This window comes from Mercenaria mercenaria, chromosome 3 (assembly GCF_021730395.1).
Source record: "Mercenaria mercenaria strain notata chromosome 3, MADL_Memer_1, whole genome shotgun sequence".
NCBI classification, from domain to species: domain Eukaryota; kingdom Metazoa; phylum Mollusca; class Bivalvia; order Venerida; family Veneridae; genus Mercenaria; species Mercenaria mercenaria.
Genome location: NC_069363.1, coordinates 77073143 through 77096054, shown reverse-complemented (window position 1 = coordinate 77096054; position 22912 = coordinate 77073143). Strand labels below are relative to the sequence as shown.

Below are 22912 nucleotides of genomic sequence, written 5' to 3'. Positions count from 1 at the left end.
GACGCCATTTGCAATTTCCAGGGGTCACTAACCGGCCCTTTTTCTCCAAAGTTCAACTCCCCTTGCCGTCTTGACGCCATTTGCAATTTCCAGGGGAGGTCACTAACCGGACCTTTCTTCTCCTAAGGTCATCTCGCCTTGCCGTCTTGACGCCATTTGCAATTTCCAGGGGAGGTCACTCTAACCGGCCATTTTTTCTCCTTTCAAGGTTACCTCGCCGTCTTGACGCAATTTGCAATTTCCAGGGGAGGTCACTCTAACCTCCCCTGGAAATTGCAAATGGCGTCAAGACAGCAAGGGGAGGTAACTTCGGAAGTAGGAAAAAAAAAGGCCGATAAGAGTGACCTCCCCTGGAAATTGCAAATGGCGTCAAGACAGCAAGGGGAGGTAACTTCGAAGTAGGAAAAAAAAGGCCGATAAGAGTGACCTCCCCTGGAAATTGCAAATGGCGTCAAGACAGCAAGGGGAGGTAACTTCGGAAGTAGGAAAAAAAAAGGGGTCGGTAAGAGTGACCTCCCCTGGAAATTGCAAATGGCGTCAAGACAGCAAGGGGAGGTAACTTCGGAAGTGGGGAAAAAAAAAAGGCCGATAAGAGTGACCTCCCCTGGAAAATGCGAATGGCGTCAAGACGGCAAGGGGAGGTAACTTCGGAAGTGGGGGAAAAAAAAGGGTCGGTAAGACTGACATCCCCTTGAAATTGCAAATGGCGTCAAGACGGCAAGGGGAGGTAACTTCGGAAGTGGGGGGAAAAAAAAGGGTCGGTTAGAGTGACCTCCCCTGGAAATTGCAAATGGCGTCAAGACGGCAAGGGGAGGTAACTTCGGAAGTAGGAAAAAAAAAAAGGGTCGGTTAGAGTGACCTCCCCTGGAAATTGCAAATGGCGTCAAGACGGCAAGGGGAGGTAGCTTCGGAAGTGGGGAAAAAAAAGGGTCGGTAAGAGTGACCTCCCCTGGAAATTGCAAATGGCGTCAAGACGGCTGGGGAGGTAACTTCGGAAGTGGGAAAAAAAGGGTCGGTAAGAGTGTCCTCCCCTGGAAATTGCAAATGGCGTCAAGACGGCTAGGGGAGGTAACTTCGGAAGTGGGGAAAAAAAGGGTCGGTTATTATTGACCTCCCCTGGAAATTGCAAATGGCGTCAAGACGGCAAGGGGAGGTAACCTCGAAAGGAGGAATAAACGGGCCAGTTAGTGATCTGGCGTCAAGACGGCAAGGGGAGGTAACCTCGAAAGGAGGAACGGGCCGGTTAGAGTGACTTCCCCTGGAAATTGCAAATGGCGTCAAGACGGCAAGGGGAGGTAACCTCGAAAGGAGGAAAAAAAACGGGCCGGTTAGAGTGACCTCCCCTGGAAATTGCAAATGGCGTCAAGACGGCAAGGGGAGGTAACCTTGAAAGGAGGAAAAAACGGTCCGGTTAGAGTGACCTCCCATGGAAATTGCAAATGGCGTCTAGACGGCAAGGGGAGGTAACCTCGAAAGGAGGGAAAAACGGTCCGGTTAGAGTGACCTCCCATGGAAATTACAAATGGCGTCAAGACGGCAAAGGGAGGTAACCTCGAAAGGAGGAAAAAACGGGCCGGTTAGAGTGAACTCCCCTGAAAATTGCAAATGGCGTCAAGACGGCAAAGGGAGGTAACATCGGAAGGAGAAAGAAACAAAAAAGGAGGGGGCCATTTAGTGACCTCCCGTGGAAATTGCAAATGGCGTCAAAACTTCGGAAGGAGAAAAAGGGGGCCGGTTAGATTAACTTCCCCTGGAAACTGCAAATGGCGTCAAGATGGCAAGGAGAGGTAACCTCGGGAGGAGAAAAAAAGAGGGCCGGTTAGAGTGACCTCCCCTAGAAAATGCAAATGGCGTCAAGACGGCAAGGGGAGATAACCTCGGAAGGAGAAAAAAGGGGCCGCCTAGAGTGACCTCCCCTGGAAATTGCGAATGGCGTCAAGACGGCAACGGGAGGTAACCTCGGAAGGAGGAAAAACAAAAAAAAGAGGGCCGGTTAGTGTGACATCGCCTGGAAATTGCAAATGGCTTCAAGACGGCAAAGTGAGGTAACCTCGGAAGGGGGAAGAGAAAAGGACCGGTTAAAAGGATCTCCCCTGGAAATTGCAAATGGCGTCGAGGTGGCCAGAGGAGGTGACCTTGGTTGTAAAAAGTGTCTGTGTGACCTCCCCTGGAATTTACAAATGGCGTCAAATGGCAATGGTAGGTAACCTTTGAATGAAGAATTTTGCAAGTGGCGTCAAGATAGGTAGAGGTAACTTATGAAGGAAATAAAGGTTAGTGACATCCCCTGCACTTTACAAATGGCGCCAAGATAGCTAGTGGAGGTAACCTGTGAGTAAATAAAAAGGTGTGACTTCCCCTGCAGTTTGCAAATGGCGTTTAGATGGCAAGAGGTGGTAACCTTGAAGGGAACTTTAAGTGGCTTTAAGATGGGAACGGCAGGTATATATCATGATGGAAAAAGTACAAATGGCATCGAGATAAGAAAGGGAAGTAACTATAGATGCAAAAATGGTGGGTTTAGGACATCTCATGAATTTTTCAAATGGCGTCAAGATGGAAAGGGGAGGTAACTTTGGACAGGAAAAAGGTCGATTAGGGTGACCTCCCATTTTTTTTGGAAATGGCGTCTAGGAGAAGAGGTAAGTTTTGGATGGAAAAAGAAACCGAGTTGGTAAAGGTGACCTGCCCTGCATTTTCAATGACGTCAAGGAGGGGAGGTAGCTTTGGATGGAAAAAGAAACGAGTCGATTTGGCTGACCTCCCCTTTCTTTTGCAAATGGCGTCGATGGAAGAGAAGGTAACTTTGGAAGGAAAAAATCGAGTCGCTTAGGCTGACCTTCACTGCATAGTGAAAATGGCATCAAGGAGGGGAAGAGAGGTAACTTTGGGTGAAAATATATATATTTTATGATTTTTCATCTTTAAAGAAAAATAATCAACAAAACTGTACTGCCTTTTATTCAATTTTCAAGCCGCAATAAATAGCAAAAATAGTCTTATTTAACCATGGTCCCTTTATGACGCAACTTAAAGTGTTAATGTTCTTGATATATGAAATATTTTCAAATTGAATGTGATCTATAAAAATCTCTGAATTCAACAGTAAAAAATAAAGAAAAACATGGTATTCTTTGGTTCAAATCTCTGACTGCCATTGAGAACTAGCCGGTAGAAAAAATACTGCCATACAAAGTGCAAACTGCGTATTATCAATAAATATGTATGATAGACATGGTTTTAGTGTTTTTGTCCTTGTCTGTATCTGCTTATTTTTAAACGTATTTAAAAAAAAAATAAAATAGTGGTACTGGTTACCTACTACTACTGTAAAAACGTATATAAAATATATAAAATGTTTCAGTATAAGATCGGACTATCTTTCATAGAGTGAACTAAATCTGTTCTTCCCGAGTGAACGATAATTCAGTATTACATGTTCTTTTACAATTGTCTGTCTAATAACTGTTTTAATCAAACGTTGTTAAACAACAGTGGCAGACTGACACAAAATACGCCCGTCATCGAATTTGGCCTAATTCAAGGGCCTGGGGCGATATGGCTGGTCATCGATCTTGACCGAAATATTATACCGATAAACATTATCTGCAAGTTTCTGGAAGATCAGATGAAAAGTGTTGGACTAAGAGAGCGGACAAGGCTAAATTCCCAATTTTTCAAGTAATTCAAGGGCCATAATCCAAGAGTGTCTGGGTGATTTTGCTGATTATCAAACTTGGCCAAGATATCATGCCCACAAATATTGTCAGCAAGTTTGGTGAAGATCGAATGAAAACTGTTTAACTTAGAGGGCGGACAAGGCTAAATTTGCAGATTTTCAAGTAATTCAAGGGCCATAACTCAAGACTGCCTTGGTGATTTTGCTGGTTATCGAACTTGGCCGATATATTATGCCAATAAACATTGTCACGAAATTTGTTGAAGATCAAATGAAAACTGATTGACTTAGAGAGCGGACATTACTTTGGACAAAGCCCGCCCGACAGCCATGGGTGTTTACATAATACGCCCCGCTCTTTCAGAGACCGGCGTATAAAAAGTTCATTCACAGCTAATGTTTGATCTCTTGTCGAGTTTGTATGAATTTATCTCATTCAACCACGCAACTCAATGACGTCACAATGCCTATGTTTATAAGTTACGAGATACATATGTTTCTCTTTAGTGTGTATTTTATTGTTTTTGCAAGCATTTATACAGCTCTGTCTTTCAATAAAATTATCTACTTCTTTCTAATTTATATCCTTTCGTGTTCAGGTGCAGTTCCTTACCAATGGACATCATATTTGGATTTCTCGATTTCTTTGTGTTTGAAGCAATGACCTTATCAGGTCATAATTTACAATTATATTCTAGCAATCCATTTAAATTTAGGGCTACAAGCACATATTTTTCTTAACATTTAATCAACGCATCTTTTTACCCCTCATCATATACCAGTCTTAAATTTCAAACATTGCAATTATAAAAGACAAACTTGCTTTAAAAAGTCATTTCAGTCTCAAGCGTTAATGTTAGTGCTCGAGTTAGGTTTCAGTTATGAGTTATGCCAGTCAGTGTAAAATGCTGTGTAAAAGAAATGGAGCTAAAATGACTTTAAAAAGCTAGATTTAGACAACTCCGACCAAGGACAGTAGAATACAAGTTTAATCAAATGAAATTTGATTTTATCTGTACAGTTTTAGTTAGATAGCATGAAATTATATTTAATACTTGCAGAGGATTATCAAAACATACCAATACATTGTATCCTGATTGTATCTTACTGTTTCAACAACGAGAAATCAAAATATGGCGTTCATTGGCATGAAACTACAATTTAACTCTAAAAATATGAACTACATAAACCGAAAATATGCTTCAATAAATACGTCACTTTAATAAAAGGAGACCCTTAGCATTAAAAAAATTAAAAAAACTTTTTTCAACATATTCATTTTGAGGCAATGACAATTAAGCGTGACGTTGCTCATAACATGCGAAGTTGCGTGGCGACGTTGCGTTGGAAAAGTATGTAACATTTTGGGAAAAAGGTATTAGAATGCATGGAATTTAATTTATATATATATCGAATTATTTTCAAGCGATTTTATCTGCATACAGAACGATCTTATAAGACATGTCATCTTTGTCTTGTGTTAAGCTACAGGAAAGCGGCATTACTTGTATGGCAGATTTGAATTTATTTAAACCGAGTAATGAGATTCACCTATTACTTATCCTGCAAAAATAACCGATCTAGAAATACTTGCTGTGTCTAAACAAAAGTATGTATCGGTGTTCTGAAAAAAAATCCTCATTTTTACTCCAGTTATTTATGCCATTTTTAACAAAATACATTTATATTATTAAACATTCTCAATTATATATGTGTGAGCTATCCATCATGCTTGTGCCAGCGTTGCCATGTTTGTGTGCTTATGCCAGTGCTGTTGTAGTGCCATGTCTGTGCTGGTTCCGGGCTGTCGTGGATTTACAATACTTAATTCTTCCTTCTTCATTCTGCAGATAGTTCTCACTTGTATGTTTGAAATCATCCTGAAAATGGAGACAAATGTTATATGTAACAAAATATTTCAAGACAAAGATCAGTCAAATCAAACTACATATTCCGTTTTTTCCCGAATTTTCATTAAAAAAATAACAGCTAAAGCTGGGAATGGAAATATTTGACAGGAGGAAGCACGTTAAAAACAAAATTATATCACAATAAGAGCTGTCTGATGACAGCGCGCTCGACTTTTCGAAGAATTGATAGAAGTATAGGGTCAAAATATTACCAGAGATTTTAAGACAAAAAAAAAAAAGAATAGGTAAGACAAACTATGCACCAGCATTTGTGCAACTATGCACCAGCATTTGGATAATTCTTGCACTATATGGCAATGTGCGACCATAATGATAAGTAAGTGCCAAAAGTTTTAAAGCCATATGTCAAACAGCGTAGACAAAATATGGAATGGTATGCAAAACGTAACTAATTTCTATGTCAAAAAGGCCATAACTGAGCTAAAGTCCTTGTCCTAGTTATGTAGTCTTGCCTACATATGTAGACTATGATGGTAAAAATGTGGTCAAAGTTTCAAAGCCATATGGCAAACTATGACCCGCTTTGAAAAACTTAACTGATTTCCAAGTGCAAAAAGGGCCAAAATTCAGCCAAAATATATGACATAGCTATGTACTCTTGCCTTCTAATGGAAATCATGATGATAAGCAAGTGTGCATAGTTTCAAAGCCACATGTCAAATAGTGTTGACAAAACACGTACTTGTACAAAAACTGAACCAATTTCAAGTTCGAAAAGGGCCATAATCCAGCCAAAATAGTTGACAGAGTTATGTACTCTTGATGAAAATCATGATGATTAACAAGTGTTCAAAGTTTCAAAGCCACATGTCAAATAGTTTTGACAAAGCATAAACTTTTTCAAAAATTGTACAAATTTTTAAGTCCAAAAAAGGCCATAATTCAGCCAATTTAGTTGACAGAGTTAAGCCAAAATCATTGCTACAGTTATGCACTCTTGCCTAATACTAGACATGGTGAGTGTACACAATTGTTGAAAGTTTCAAAGCTTTATCTCAAAAGACTTTATCAAAATGTAAACTGGTACAAAAATTATTAAAGGTGCGACGCCAACGCCAACGCCGTGGCGAGTAGAATAGTTCTACTTATTCTTCGAATAGTCGAGCTAAAATGTGAGCAAAACACTCTGACAACAGGTGTGTTTCAATAGCCCAGTACATACGTAATTACAGCTGAAGCCTTTGCCACCCTTGTTACAATATGTAGATGGAATTAAATTTAAAAAATCTGCAAGTATATACAATACGATTGTTGAAAACAAGGAATAACAATATATGTAAAACGACACATTTAATTTCAACGTGATTCAAAGTGATTATTTTTCTAAATTAAAATCTATTAAAAAGAGCGCCCCTGCTCGTCCGTTTGTGCTTTTATCATTTGTGCATGCCCACTTTAAACTAAAGGTACATAACTCTATTATCGGACATAAAAATAATATGCTCATGTCCACTTCATGTTGATAATGTATACCATGTTTCATTTGCTTGAATGGAAACTATATGAAGAGTTAAAGACAGAGGAAAGTGTGACAGACGCACGGGCGGACGGACAGGTCAAACACTGTCGCCTCGGTCGATATTTTTCATAAATCCCGCGGTGAACATTTTTCATATCACCCTCTCAGGAATGAAACATTTATAAAATATAGCATTCTGCACATCGTGGAAGCAACACATTCTTTTATACGAAGTTTCAAGATAATTTTGACAAGAAATATGGGGGACAATGTTGACTTATAGTCTCCATTTGTGATCTTAACGCTTGACCTTCTGACCCGGTTCTTGCACTCTGCAAATTGTTTCATTGCCAGCTACCTATATGTCAAGTTTATAGAAATACCTTGAATGTTTTGTTACGTTATGCCTGGTCAAGAAATATGACACACAGACAGACAGACGGACAGGTGCATTCACCACAAAATATTACTTCCCGTTTTTTCCCAAACGGAGGACATGATTTATAAATGATTGGTGGTGGGGTTATGGCCCTTGTCATATATGATGCTAATGATGATGTTGAACAACATTTTAAAATTAAAAAATAAAAATCATAAAGAGGCTGAAAGTGTATTGAAACATAAACCTACAGTTCTAAGTAAAAACGGGACATAATTGATGATGTAAAGGTCTCAAAGTTATGTACCTTGGTTTTTACGATGGTGATAATGATGCGGTATTACTTTTAACAATAATGATTCCAACACTGTATAAGACATGCAACCCTTTTTCCCAAAACACACACGCAACCCTTCTTTTACATGCTTGAAAGATTAAAATACAAAGAGGCCAGCTAGGAAAAATGTAACATGTAATTCTCAACCATATGTTACCAAGTTCCAATGGAACTGGATGGAAATCGTAGCAGGAGTTGAGAACACAAGGTATAGACGTAGTTATAGTATGGTTATGATATATATGGTATAAACAAAAATAATGACACTGTTCACGTCATGTTGATGATGTATACCAAGTTTCATTTGAATTGGATGGAAAATTTAGGATGAGTGGAACACATAAGTTACAGATGTAGTTGTAATATGGCTGTGTTGAAATGACGGACGGGCGGACGGACAGACATTTCAAACGTGCCTCTCGGGTCTTCGATACTGGGGACATAAAAATAAGTTAAATCAATACATTAATAATGGAGATAGTGCATCAAAACTTAATCCTTAAATTATAAGTGAAATGACCTGTCCGAAGAACGGTACTCTCGACTATTCAAAAATGTTTATCATATGACAAAAGCAAGATTGAAAAATGTGTTGTGTGTGTGTGTGTGTGTGTGTGTGTGTCAGGTTTGGGGAGGGGCCATAGTAATAAGGGATGCTAAGGAAACAGAAGATATATGTGACATAATAAGTAAGACGTAAAAAATGAAGATTTCTGAGGGTGTGTGGCATGTATGGGGGTGAGTCGAGACAGCGGGTGTTTGTGGACATCTAAGAAAAATTATGTGTTACAAGTTAGTGTAAGGAAATTAGGAAACAAGAGCATCGTCTGCAGGTGCTGGGCAATATGTAAGAAAAGAGTTATAGTTCTTGGCCTTCTTAATCATGTTAACTGATGACAAAAAATGTTTGAAGTTTCAAAGCTATAATAAGTATTCAAGAAAAGTGAATTAAAAAAAAAAAAAAAAAAATAAAATCAAAGGCCTGAATGGCCTGAGTCGGCTAATGATTGATGTACTGACAGTATAGTCTACCAGTTTCAGTCTGTTTTTAGTTTTTTTCTTAAAATTTCATAACACAGCTCGATATTTACCCAAAATATTATATCCGGATACGATTACACTTTTCTCCAGTTTTAACAATATATTTTACAAATTGTGATGATACGAAGACATTTAGCAGCAATTGGCAGTATCTGACATTGAAGTTTACGGTTAAATTACCCCTTATTTAAATCTTTTCATAAAAAAGTTGTTTCGTTTCCTGAAAGCAGCCAAACATAGACGATCTACTTTCGATTTCAAAAACTACAAGAAAATACAATTTAATGTTTCGCCGATTTGTTTATTTCTCGAAAAGTAAGAATTAAAATCATTTTTAATATCAGTAGTAACTAAACAAACCAGTAAGAGCTTCTTCTTCCGATAATTTATCCGTTTACTGACTGCAAAATTCAACCCACGCAAAGTTTATAGAAATCATACGATGCGTGTTTACGTTCAATGTGGGAGAATTAAGGCTGATCGGCTATGTTACCTAACGCATCCATACGATTCAGATTTTATTTTTAAAAAAGCATTGTGTGCGTTTCTGTAATTTTATATACGTTTTTATACGCTTAGAAATTATTAGACATGCATATTTGCATTATTTCTATACGTAATTTACGCTAATACGCATCGTATCTGGAGCCCAGTGGAACTATTTTTTGTCTTTCGCTGGATGTTACCCAAGCTTTGTAAGCCTGCGCAATTCTTAAAATGCACATTTATGCTTAATGAGTTACATTCGAGTATTGCACAATTACAAGTCAAAAATATGACAGATTACATCGTATATTGGTCATAGCAAAGGGAATTGACACAACCTAACTTCATTCATGCAGTGAACTGTTTGAAGTTTGAGAAATCTAATGGAACTACATCCCTTCACTGTGTTATTTGGTCCATTTAGACTTAGAGAATCGCTGGATAGCAAGGACTCGTCAAAACGATTTCATCGTTTAGCCGACTCAAAAAACAACATGAAATGAAATATTATCTAAGTAAAAAAACCCGATGATTCTGACAAAATACAAGAGAGATATATTGGAGTTCTTGACCTACTTACTAATCACATGACAATAAACAAGTATACAAAGAGTCAAAGCCATAGCTCTAATAGAATTCAAGAAAAATGGATCTAAACAAAAAGAAATTCAAATTTTCTATGTACATTAAGGGCCATAATTCATATAAAATGTATATCAGTCTTTAGGCTCTTTTTCCTTTGTATCTAATGATGTTTAACAAGAATGTGAAGTTTCAAAGCTATTGTTCTCACAGCATTCAAGTAAAGTCGACCTAAACAAAAATTTTAACCATGGCAAAAAATTATATTTTTCTACAAAAAGGGCCAAAATTCTGACAAAATTCAGGTTAGAGCAATGCTTCTTGGTCTACTTATTCACCTAATGCTGATAAACAAGTGTGCAAAATCTTTATCTTATAGCTTTTGGGAAAAAGTGGCCCAAAAAAAAATTTAACCAAGAAAATCAAATTTTCTAAGTACGAAAAGGGCCATAATTATGACAAAATGCAAATTAGAGTTATGGTTCTTGTCCTACATAGTCAACTAATAATGACAAACAAGTGTGCAAATTTTCAAAGCAGTAGCTCTTATAGTTTTTGAGAAAAGGTGGACCTTAACAAAGAATTAAACCAATGCCGACGCCGACACCGACGCCGACGATCAAGTGACGACAATACTTCGTAGATTTTTTTTCATGAATCAGACTAGTTTAAAATATTCCTTTTCATGTTACGGTATGTGTTTGAGTTGGGTGTTTGAGGGATAATAAAATCGTAAAAGATATAATTATGTTTTAAATAAGTATAAGAAATATCTGGAAAGTAGTGAGGTACAAAGGGATGCGTGTTTGCGTGCATGCGTGTCTTATAAGTTAAATAGTCGAGCTAAAATGGGGCATAGTTCCGTATTTATTAGTGCTAGATCAATGCACTTCGTCATGTATAATAAGGTGTGGAACTACTAATTCAAGTTTAGACCACATTCATTCAGTAACATGAGCTGTCAGATAACAGCAATGAATTGAATGAATGTCGAAAAGGGACATGCAAAGAAGAGTTATGGAACCTGTACACTGCATGTCAGATCAGTATATTAAATAAGATTGTGACCTAAATGTAGTGGGTACTGATATACTAGCTTACATACAAGAACCTAACCAACAAGGGCTGTCCGTAAGACAGCCAAGCTCGACTATTCGAAATATTGTCACAGAAGCAGGAAATTATTACCCAAAATGTTAAATATCAAAAGAGTTTTAAGTTCGAAAGGGGACATAATTTGACTAAAATATATATCAGAGTTATGGGACTTGATGCTATCAACTAGTTTTATAACCCCGAAAAAACATGTTAAGTTTCAATTCAATATCTGCATTAGTTTTGGGGATAGTAACTTGCATGTAAAACTTTAACCAGAATTTTCTAAGTCCAAAAGGGGGCATAATTTGCTCAAAATACATGTTAAAAGTTATGGAACTTGACCCAGTGAGGTTGGTAATTGACCTAGAAAATGAATAAATAAGTTTCAAAGCTATATGCCTTTTGGTAATAGCTGTATGTACTTGCACGCAAAACTTTAACCAGGATTTTCTAAGTCCAAAAGGGGGCATAATTTGGCCAAAATACATGTCAGAGTTATGGGACTTGGTGCTATCAACTAGTTTTATAACCCGGAAGACACACGTGAAGTTTCAATTTAATATCTGTAGTAGTTTTGGAGATAGTTACTTGCATGTAAAACTTTAACCAGGATTTTTTAAGTCCAAAAGGGGGCATAATTTGGCCAAAATACATGTCAGAGTTATGGGACTTGACCCAGTGAGGTAGGTAATTGATCTAGAAAAAGAAAAAATAAGTTTCAAATCTATATGCCTTTTAGTAATAGCTGTATGTACTTGCACGCAAAACTTTAACCAGAATTTTTTAAGTCCAAAAGGGGGCATAATTTGGCCAAAATACATGTCAGAGTTATGGGACTTGACCAAGAGAGGTAGGTAATTGATCTAGAAAAAGAAAAAATAAGTTTCAAATCTATATGCCTTTTAGTAATAGCTGTATGTACTTGCACGCAAAACTTTAACCAGAATTTTCTAAGTCCAAAAGGGGGCATAATTTGGCCAAATGAAGGTCAGAGTTATGAGACTTGGTGCTATCAACTAGTTTTATAACCCCGAAGACACATGTGAAGTTTCAATTCAATAAATATCTGCATTAGTTTTGGAGATAGTAACTTGCATGTAAAACTTTAACCAGAATTTTCTAAGTCCAAAAGGGGGCATAATTTGCTCAAAATACATGTTAGAGTAATGGAACTTGACCCAGTGAGGTTGGTAATTGACCTAGAAGAAGAATAAATAAGTTTCAAAACTATATGCCTTTAAATGATAGCTGTATGTACTTGCATGCAAAAACTTAACCAAGGTGTGACGCCGACGCCGACACCGACGCCGACGCCGACGCCGACGCCAGGGTGAGCAGAATAGCTAGACTATTCTTCGAATAGTCGAGCTAAAAATAGCTAAGTCAAACAAGAGATGTCAGTGGACAGCGTCCTCGGCTATTCTCAGTGCTTGACAGTATAATATAAGCTATGAGTAAAACTTTAACATTACAATAAGCATATTCTAAGTCGAAAAGGGGCCATAATTCAGTCAAAATGCTTGATAGAGTTGCCTCCTCCTTTTTACAGACTGGGGTCATGATGGTAAACAAGTATGCAAAATATGAAAGTAATATCTCAATGGACTTTGAAAATATTTGGGGTGGTACGCAAATTTTAACATTACAATAAGCATATTCTAAGTCGAAAAGGGGCCATAATTCAGTCAAAATGCTTGATAGAGTTGCTTCCTCCTTTTTACAGACTGGGGTCATGATTGTAAACAAGTATGCAAAATATGAAAGCAATATCTCAATGGACTTTGAAAATATTTGGGGCGGTACGCAAACTTTAACATTTGTGTGACGCTAACGCTCATGCCGACGCCGGGGCGAGTAGGATAGCTCCCCTATTCTTCGAATAGTCGAGCTAACAAGAGTACCGCCTTGCGGGTGCTGACGCTCACCTGATTTTTGTAAAATAGAAATATTGTCCTACCCATGATTTTCTAAGTCTAAAAAGGGCCATCATTCTTGCAAAAAGCAGAATAGAGTTATGTTTCTTGATGTACAGCGTCCGCTTATGATGGTGAAAAACTGTTGCAAGTTTTAAAGCAATAGCTTTGATAGTTTATGAGAAAAGCTGACTTAAACATAATACTAAACCAAGAAAACTGATTTTCTAAGGCCAAAAGGGGCAATAATTATTGCAAAAAAGCAGGATGGAGTTATGTTTCTTGCTGTACAGGGTCAGCTTATGATGGTGAACAAGTGTTGCAAGTTTCAAAGCAATAGCTTTGATAGTTTAAGAGAAAAGGTTGACCTAAACATAAAACTTAACCAAGAAATCTGATATTTTCTAAGTCCAAAAGGGGCCATAAAGCTTGCAAAAAGCATGATGGAGTTATTTTTCTTGCTCTACAGGGTCAGCTAATGATGGTGAACAAGTGTTGCAAGTTTCAAAACAATACGTTGGATAGTTTAGGAGAAAAGCTGACCTAAACATAAAACTTAACCAAGAAATCAGATTTTCTAAGTACAAAAGGGGCCATAATTCTTGCAAAAAGCAGAATGGAGTTATGTTCCTTGTTGCACAGGGTCAACTTATGATGTTGAACAACAGTTGCAAGTTTCAAAGCAATATCTTTGATAGTTTAGGAAAAAACCCTGACCTAAACATAAAACTTAACCAAGAAATCTGATATTTTCTAAGTCCAAAAGGGGCCATAATTTTTGCAAAAGCAGGATAGAGTTATGTTTCTTGGTGTACAGGGTCAGCTAATGATGGTGAACAAGTGTTCCAAGCTTCAAAGCAATACCTTTGATAGTTTAGGAGAAAAGCTGACCTAAACATAACTCATCATTTTTTTTCAAAAAAATCAGATGAGCTAAAAAGGGGTATAATTTTTAACAAGAGCTGTCTGCGGACAGCAACTCTCGGCTATTCAACAGCTTTGTCAAGTGAATGAATAATAAAGTCGAAAAAGGGAATAATTTTGTAAAATTACAACACAGGGTTAAGGAACCTGTACATTCCAAATCCGATTATATATGACAATGGACAATTCAATCCATTCCCATTAATGGGCAATGAGATACCAGCTTACATACAAAACTTAAACGAAAAAATCTTGAAAATTTGGTGATTCCACCCGCTTTGACAACTAAGAAATAGATTTTCTGAAAATTCAAATTTTTAGCTATCCAATGAAATAAAGTTTGCTTGGGCTCAAAAAAAGTAAATAAAAGTGCCCTATCTCTTGCATTATAAGGATGAAGCAAATCTATTGAACAGATAAAGTGAAAGTGCGTCAAAACGTTTACAAAAATTGGATGCCGATTCAGTATGATTCGGGTACAGCTAAAAGCTAACTAACAGTTCAGAACTTATATAATGACACACAATTCATCATAGATTGTTTTCAATGTCAAATAAAGATTTTGAAGATTATATTACCTTGGCTACATCAGTCTGTCAGCTGTTGGAAACAACAAACACAAAACTACACGATGATAAAGCCAAACAATGTTCTTCTTGCCTTTTTTTCATAACCTGAAATACATCACACGTTTTAGAAGACTGTTATAAAACATTCAGGATACCATTTTTAGTCAGTATAAAAGTTACATTTCCGTGTAAAACAACTGTAAAGTTTCAGAAAAATAGTATTTCAAAACATGCCAAGAGCCAGAAATTTTATACTTGGAAAAATACATTTTTGGCCATAAAATGAGTATTTTAAAACACCTCTAAAATAAAAAAAAAAACCTTCTACCAACCAGTTTTTTTTAAAAATGATGTATAACTTTAAATAACATCTGAATCTTATAAAATAAATAATAAAATCTGCGAAAAGTTCCTTTGGAAGCACAGAACACAACCAAGCAACATAATAACAGACTCGGTTTGATTGAGTCTGTTCATGATGCAACACCCCTCACGCCCCCTAGCGGCATTATGCGAAATCCGGAAAGCCGCAATCCGCGAAAAAGCAAATACATCTTTACGGATTTTTTTTTATCAAACAATATAGACATGATGAAAACAAGTTTACATTTTTGTAATTACAAATGCAGGATTTCACAAGACCACACGAACCATCGTCAACGAAATAAACGCACAACAGATCTGTGCAAAGGTAGTCGTCTATACTCGTCGAAAGAAAGAATAATATAGAATGAGAACTGACAGCGCGCCCAACTATTCAAAGAATTGATGTAAGTATGGGTTCAAAATATTAAGTAATTTCTATGTCAAAAAGGGGTCATAACTGAACCAAAATCCGTGTCCTAGATATGTAGTATTGCATATACATGGAGATTATGATGGTAAACAAGTGGTCAAGGTTTCCAAGCCATATGTCAGACAGTTAAGATAAAATTTGGACTGGTACGAAAAACTTAACTGACTTCCAAGTCCAAAAATGACCAAAGACCCTTGACGGCAGACAGAGATTTTGACCATGAACAAGTGTTCAATTTTTCAAAGCTAAATGTCAAACAGTTTATACAAAATATGAACTGGTACAAAAAACTTAACCAAAAATTTTAAATTATAAGGAGCCATAATTCAAATAAAATCCTTGATGGAGTTATGTACTCTTGTCTAAAACTGGACATGGTGATGGTACTCAAGTGTTGAAAGTTTTAAAGCTATATGTCAAAAGATTTTGTCAAAATGTGGACTTGTACAAAAACTGACCCAATTTCCAAGTCCAACAAGATCTGTCCGTAAGACAGCGCGCTTGATTTTCTCAGTGCTTGAATCTGAATTAGAGCTTTGCCAGTAAAAACTTTATAAATCTTTAACCAAAAAATTTTAAGTTAAAAAGGGACATTACTCTGTCAACATTCAAATCAGAATTATGAGTATTGTTTCTCCTAGTGTAGACTTTGATAGTAAATAATCAAGTTTCAAGTCAAATGCTTTGAATGTAACATGGATATTTGACTTTATAAATAACTTTAACCAAAAAATTATAAATTAAAAAGGGGCATAACTCTGTCAAAATTCAGATCAGAGTTATGGGGATTGTTTCTTCTGGTGAACTTTGATAGTAAATAAGTATTTTAAGTTTCAGGTCAATAGCTATGATAGTAACAGAGATATATGACTTTATCAAAAACTAACCAACGACGACGCCGACGCCGACGCTGAGGCGAGCTACATAGCTCTACTTTTTCTTCAAAACGTCGAGCTAAAAGGGCCTTAATTCAACCAAAAACCTTGACAGAGTCATGTACTCTTGTCTAAAATAGAGACCGTTATAATAAACAAGTGATAAAAGTTTTGAAACCCAATGTCAAAACTGAAAAAAAAGAAGAAAATATGAACTGGTCAGAAAAACTTAACCAAGATATGTAAGTTAAAAGGGGGCATACTTGAAACAAAATTTTGATGGAGTAATATACTCTTGCCTAAAACTGGACATGGTGATGGTACACAAGTGACTTTGTGTTGTAAGGTTAAAAGGTTTTGTAAAATGTGTACTGATACGAAAAACTTAAAGGTCCACTACTAAAACCCGAACGAGTATTAAATGAAAATCAGAGTTTGTAGCTGAGACTTCATATTTACTGAAAATATGACCCACTGATTTGGATCTGACCAAATAGTTGTGAATATGTTAAAGAATAACCAACACATAAACAACAAGAGGGTCATGATGACCCTGGATCACTCACCTGAGTAATACGAGCTACATGTTTCAAATGTCAAACTGATGATAAAATATTAAGGAAGTCAGCAGGTCACATTCATGGTCAATGAAATTCAGTTTTACAATTTGTGTGCAAAATTGTGTATGTCATCAAAATTTCAAGGCAGTATCTTAAAAAACAAGAAAGTAGGTCAGTAGGTCAAGGTCAAAGTCAAGTGACATCATATTACTTGGGGTCATCAGATAATTATAATTAAACAGTCTTGGAAATAGGATCAGATGATTTTTAAGTATTTTTTCTATATAATAACTAAGTGACCCCAGGCTCTTTTAACCCCAGGGGCATAATTGAACAATTTTGGTAGAGGACTACTAGACAATGCAACATACCAAATATCAAAAGCATAGGGTGTATGGTTTCAGAAAAGAAGATTTTTAAAGCTTTTTCCTATATAAGTCTATATAAAACTTGGGACCCCCAGGGCAGGGCCTCTTTTCACCCAAGGGGTACAATTTGAACAATTTTGGTTGAGGACCATAAGACAATGCTACAAACCAAATATCAAAGGTCTAAATGTTGTGGCTTCAGACAAGAAGATTTTTGAACTTTTTTCCCTATAAAAGTCTATGTAAAACTTGGGACCCCCGGGGCGGGTCACATTTGAACCTGGGGGATAATTTGAACAATCTTGGTAGAGGACCACTAGATGATGCTACATACCAAATATCAAAGCCCTAAGCCATGTGGTTTTGTACAAGAAGATTTTCAAAGTTTTCCCTATATAAGTCTATATAAACCATGTGACCCCGGGCGGGGCCATATTTGTCTCTAGGGGGATAATTTGAATAATCGTAGTAGAGGACCACTAGATGATGCTACATACCAAATATCAAAGCCCTAGGTCATGTGGTTTTGTACAAGAAGATTTTCAATGTTTTCCTTATGTAAGTCTATATAAACCATGTGACCCCCGGGGCAGGGCCATATTTGACCCTAGGGGGATAATTTGAAAAAATCTGGTAGAAGATCACTAGATGATGCTACACACCAGATATCAAAGCCCTAGGCCCTGCGGTTTTCGACAAGAAGATTTTTAAAGTTTTCCTTTCGGTTGCCATGGCAACCAGAGTTCTGCATGGAATTCAATTCTTTGAAAAATTTTGAAAGAGGGGCACCCAAGGATCATTCCTACGAAGTTTGGTTTAATTCTGCCTAGTGGTTTTCAAGAAGAAGATTTTTGTAGAAATTGTTGACGGACGACGGACGACGCACGACTGACGACGGACGACGCACGACGGACATCAAGCGGTCATAAAAGCTCACCTTGTCACTTTGTGACAGGTGACAGGTGAGCGAAAAACCTTTTGCCTGTTTCAAACCGAAAGTATGTTTTCCGACTGCTTACGAACCCGTCGCGCATCTTCGGATTTTTTCGGAAGAATGCTTGGAAACGAGGCTATAATTTATAAACAGATCCAACGATAACGTGATGATAGGGAATTCAACATTTTTGTAACTCAAAAATACTTCTTAAAAATCATTGTTATGATAAAGGTAATATACAGCTATACTGCAAGTTTTCGGGTGGACAATTTAGGCCCTTCCTGAATAGATGTGTTTTCACAACTTGATCTGCAAATTTATTTAGTCAATTTCTTGTTAGAATAGTTTTAGTTTTAAGAATGTAGATGAATCGCTATCTCACACTGTAGAAACGAAATGTGATTGAAATTTACCTACATACACTGATTTATGTACACATTGCTTCATTGATTAAAAAAACTACATTAAACACATAGTCTTGGCGTATCATATGTCACTGTCAATGTAAAACTAAAAGCTTGTATATGTCATATTTTTCATGCAAATCATGTATAATAACTATCATGGAAATGAAAACAAGGCAGTCTGAAAAACAGCTAAAACCCCCGCCACTGTTATGGATAGTGAAAGGGTAAACCTTTGACCTTGAGCTGTGACCTTGACCTTGAACCGACATGGCTGACTCGTAAATACTGCAAATCGTCTTGATGAGGTGATCATTTGACCCAAGTTTCATGAAAATCCTTCAAGGGGTTTAGGAGACACATAGCTCAAACCTTTGACCTTGAGTTGTGACCTTGACCTTAAGTTGACATGGCTGACTCATGAATTCTTGATGAGGTGAACATTTGACCAAAGTTTGATAAAAATCCTTCAAGGGGTTTAGGAGATACAGAGTGGACACAAAATGGAAGGCTCAAACCTTTGACCCTTTACCTTGAGCCGGCATGGCTGACTCATAAGTTCTGCACATCGTCTTGATGAGATGATCATTTGACCTAAGTTTTATAAAATTCCTTCAAGGGATTTAGGAGCTAGAGCAGACACAAAATAGAAGGCTTAAACCTTTGACATTGAGTTATGACCTTGACCTTGAGCCCACATGGCTGACTCATGCGTTCTGCACATTGCCTTGATAAGGTGATCATTTGACCCAAGTTTCATATGAATCCTTCAAGGGGATTAGAAGATACAGAGCGGACATAAAATGGAAGGCTCAAACATTTGACTCTGAGTTGTGACCTTGACCTTAAGCCAACATGGTTGACTCATAAGTTCTGCACATTGCCTTGATAAGGTGATCATTTGACCCAAGTTTGATGAAAATCCTTCAAGGGGTTTAGGAGATAAAGAGCGAGCATAAAATGGAAGGCTAAAACCTTTAACCCTAAGTTGTGACCTTGACCTTGAGCCGGCATGGCTGACTTATAGGTTCTGCACATTGTCTTGAGGAGGTGATCATTTGACCCAAGTACTATAAAATTCCTTCAAGGGGTTTAGAAGATACAGAGCGGACACAAAATGGAAGGCTTCAACCTTTGACCTTGAGTTGTGACCTTGACCTTGAGTCGACAAGGCTGAATTATAAGTTCTGCACATCGTCTTGAGGAGGTGATTATTTGACCCAAGTTTCATGAAAATCCTTCAAGGGATTTAGGAGATATGGAGCGGACACGAAATTTTACGGACATACGGAAGGACGGACGGAGACCATTCCTATAACCCCATCCCCCCTCTCGTGGCGGTGGATTAAAAATACAGTTATTTTGTGGCGCGTCTTTAAACGGACATTCGTTTGAAATAATTATAAAATCACGTGATCCCGGAGAATTTCTGATCGCTTACGGAAAAACGATAGACATGAAAGTAGGACAAAATGACCACCAATATCAGTCTAAGAAAATACAATAAAAAATCATTCGTTTCTCTGCACATGTTTTGACTTGAAGGGAATATTGCACGGCTATCGTAATGTTTAGATATATATTTCAAAATGTGTAGTCTTTTTTTAAGATTTATGCTTTTTTGTTCGTCTTTATTTGGTACCTTTAATAAAGGTTTGACGCCAACGCCGTGGTGAGTACGATAGCTCTCCTTATTCTTCAAATAGTCGAGCTAAAACTTATGTGGTATCATAATTTATATAATGTAGGCAAATAATTTCATTTTCTTTGTCTATCTGAAAGTTCTATTCTATTGGTGACGTAAATACCGTCTCAATTTCAGAGTGACACGTTTGTACATTTTTTTAACAAGAGCGCCGCCAAGCGGGGCAATATACGCCCGAAAGCTTACATCATAGGATGGGAGCAAAATTTTAAGAACTTGACTGTTGTAGCCCAAAGGACTGGAACAACAAAAGAAAAACTTCAAAAAACAAATCCACAAACAAATATTCAAGGCCTACAAAAAAATCCTTATCAGGTACAGGTATGTAAAAATAGACCTAAAAATTGGAAGTACCATCCATGTTGTACCACAGAAAAGTGGTCTCGGTTTTTCCCTACGGCCAATAATATAAAAGTTTCAAAATAAGCTATTTATAGTAACATAAAAGGGAAGTAATTCAAAAAAAAATATTGTAAGTACAAAAAAGAGATCTGCCAAATAAAAACAAGAGCACTGCAATGCAGAGCAGTATACACAAAGCAAAGTCATATATGACCTTTGACCCTTAAGTGTGACCTTGACCTTGAAGCGAGTCATCCGGAACATGCGCTCTGCACATCGTCTCAGTGTGGTGAACATTTCTGCCAAGTTTCTTTGAAATCCTTCCAGCAGTTCAAGAGTTACAGATCGGACACAAAACAAACTGATATGACTTTTGACCCCTAAGTGTGACCTTGACCTTGAAGCGAGTCATCCGGAACATGCGCTCTGCACGTCGTCTCAGTGTGGTGAACATTTGTGTCAAGTTTCTTTGAAATCCTTCAAGGGGTTCAAGAGTTTCAGAGCGGAGACGAAACAAACTGATATGACCTTTGACTCCTAAGTGTGACCTTGACCTTGAAGCGAGACATCCAAAACATGCGCTCTGCACATCGTCTCAGTGTGGTGAACATTTGTGTCAAGTTTCCTTGAAATCCTTCAAGGGGTTCAAGAATTACAGAGCGGACACGAAATTGCTAACGGACAGACGAACAGACGGACACCAGCGTCATAACATAATACGTCCCTTCGGGCGTATAAAAATCCTTATTAGTTTACTTATATTAGACATTTGGTTGATAGAAAGGAGTTATTAAAATCGTAGTACTCGCATCTCATCAAATACTAGTACCACGTTTAATTCCTCTCTCATCGGAATTCGGAACAGCGACTTCAGGCATAGAGTGTAATACTCTCAATCGTAACAAAGTTTGACAATGTGTGTGAGGCTGTCAATCAAATCAAACAGTAATTCATGTGAAAGAAAATTCAAACTAGCAGAGCAGGGCATGATATGAAGTTATGTTTTTATTTACCTTAACGAGGACTTTGTCTGTCAGCCTGGACTTCAAGGATAAAAGAGCTGTCTACCACAAACAACACGACAGGACAAATATAGACGCTAGATCAGTCAGTCAAAGCTTGAATTCCTCTAAAACCATTATATCTTGTCCATCGCCGTAACGCTGAAAATTACATCATACATTGATAGCAATTTTACTGCAAAGTCAGCAAAAACAGTATAATTTTATGATACTAAAATAAAAGTCATTTAATCTTATATAACAGTCGACGAGTTATGAAGGGATGAGCTGCACAATTAAGCGCATTATCCAGTTTTTTACTTTTAGTTTATTATTTATTTCCAAGGAAAACTTCTTAATATAGATTTAAATCGCCATTGGTCTGTAAAAACCAGTTTCAGTGTACGACAACAATAAAATATTTTAGGCCTAAAATGTTTTTTTTGTTTGGGTAACTTAACCCTTCCTATCCTTCTACATTTTTGTGGCAAAAATTCAAAAAGTGGCAAAGATGGAGTTTTAAAGGCGAAAAATGCAAACTTGTCCTTAATTCATCAAAGTAATCTCGTATGTTTTCTCTATCTAAACAAAAACAATAAAATGGAGAAAAAGAGTAGAAACAAGAGTTGCCAGAGGTCTGCAACGGTCGACATTTCAACAGACTTGTCAATTGAATGAATATTAAAGTCGAAAAGGGAGCCCTTTCTTAACAAGAGGGCCAAGATGGCCCTATGTCGCTCAACTGAGTAACAGTGTAAACATTTCTGACCTAGTGATTTCATCCGGATAAATATTCTGACCAATTTTCATTAAGATTAGACCAAAAAATGTGGCCTCGAGTGTATACAAGCATATTCATTGATTTGACCTAGTGACCTAGATTTTGACCCCACATAACCCAGATTAGAACTCGTCCAAGACTTCTAATAAAAACATACTGGTCAAGCTTTATGAAGATAGAATACAAAATGTGACCCCTAGAGTTCTTTGATTTGACCTGCTGACCAAGTTTTTGACCCCACATTACCCAGGTAAAAAAAGCATCCGAGATTTTAGAGAGACATATATTCTGACCAAGTTTCATGCACCTTAAATGAACAATGCAGTCCCTATTGCATACACAATGTTTTTCTTTGATTTGACCAGGAAAGCTAGTTTTTAGCCCCAGAACATATATTTTTTTCACGAATATTCAGTCAAAAATGCAGCCCCTATTGCACACACACAGTTTGTCTTTGATATTACCAGTGATCTAATATTTGACCACAGATGACCCATATTCAAACTTGACCTAGATTTCATCAAAACAAATATTCTGACCAATTCTCACGAGTTTCAAACTTAAAATGTACTCTCTAGAATGTCAACAATACTTTCCTTTGATATGGCCTTGTAACATTGTTTTAACCCAACTTTACACAGATTCGAACTTGGCCTAATGATTATCAAGATAAACATTCTGACTAAGTTTCATAAAGATAGGTTCATAAGTGTGTCCTCTAGGGTGTTAACATGCTTTTCCTTTG

At 37.1% G+C, this 22912-nt stretch overlaps 1 long non-coding RNA gene across 1 annotated transcript; it reads right to left on the bottom strand.

Moving 5' to 3' along the window:
* Nucleotides 1-1593: 1593 nt before the first annotated feature.
* LOC123524312 (uncharacterized) lies at nt 1594-21523 on the bottom strand. Its single transcript, XR_008370294.1, has 3 exons — nt 21399-21523; nt 14408-14503; nt 1594-5559 (listed from the first exon to the last, which is right to left on the bottom strand). It is a non-coding gene; the product is annotated as an uncharacterized LOC123524312 (long non-coding RNA).
* Between the last annotated feature and the right edge of the window lie 1389 nt (nt 21524-22912).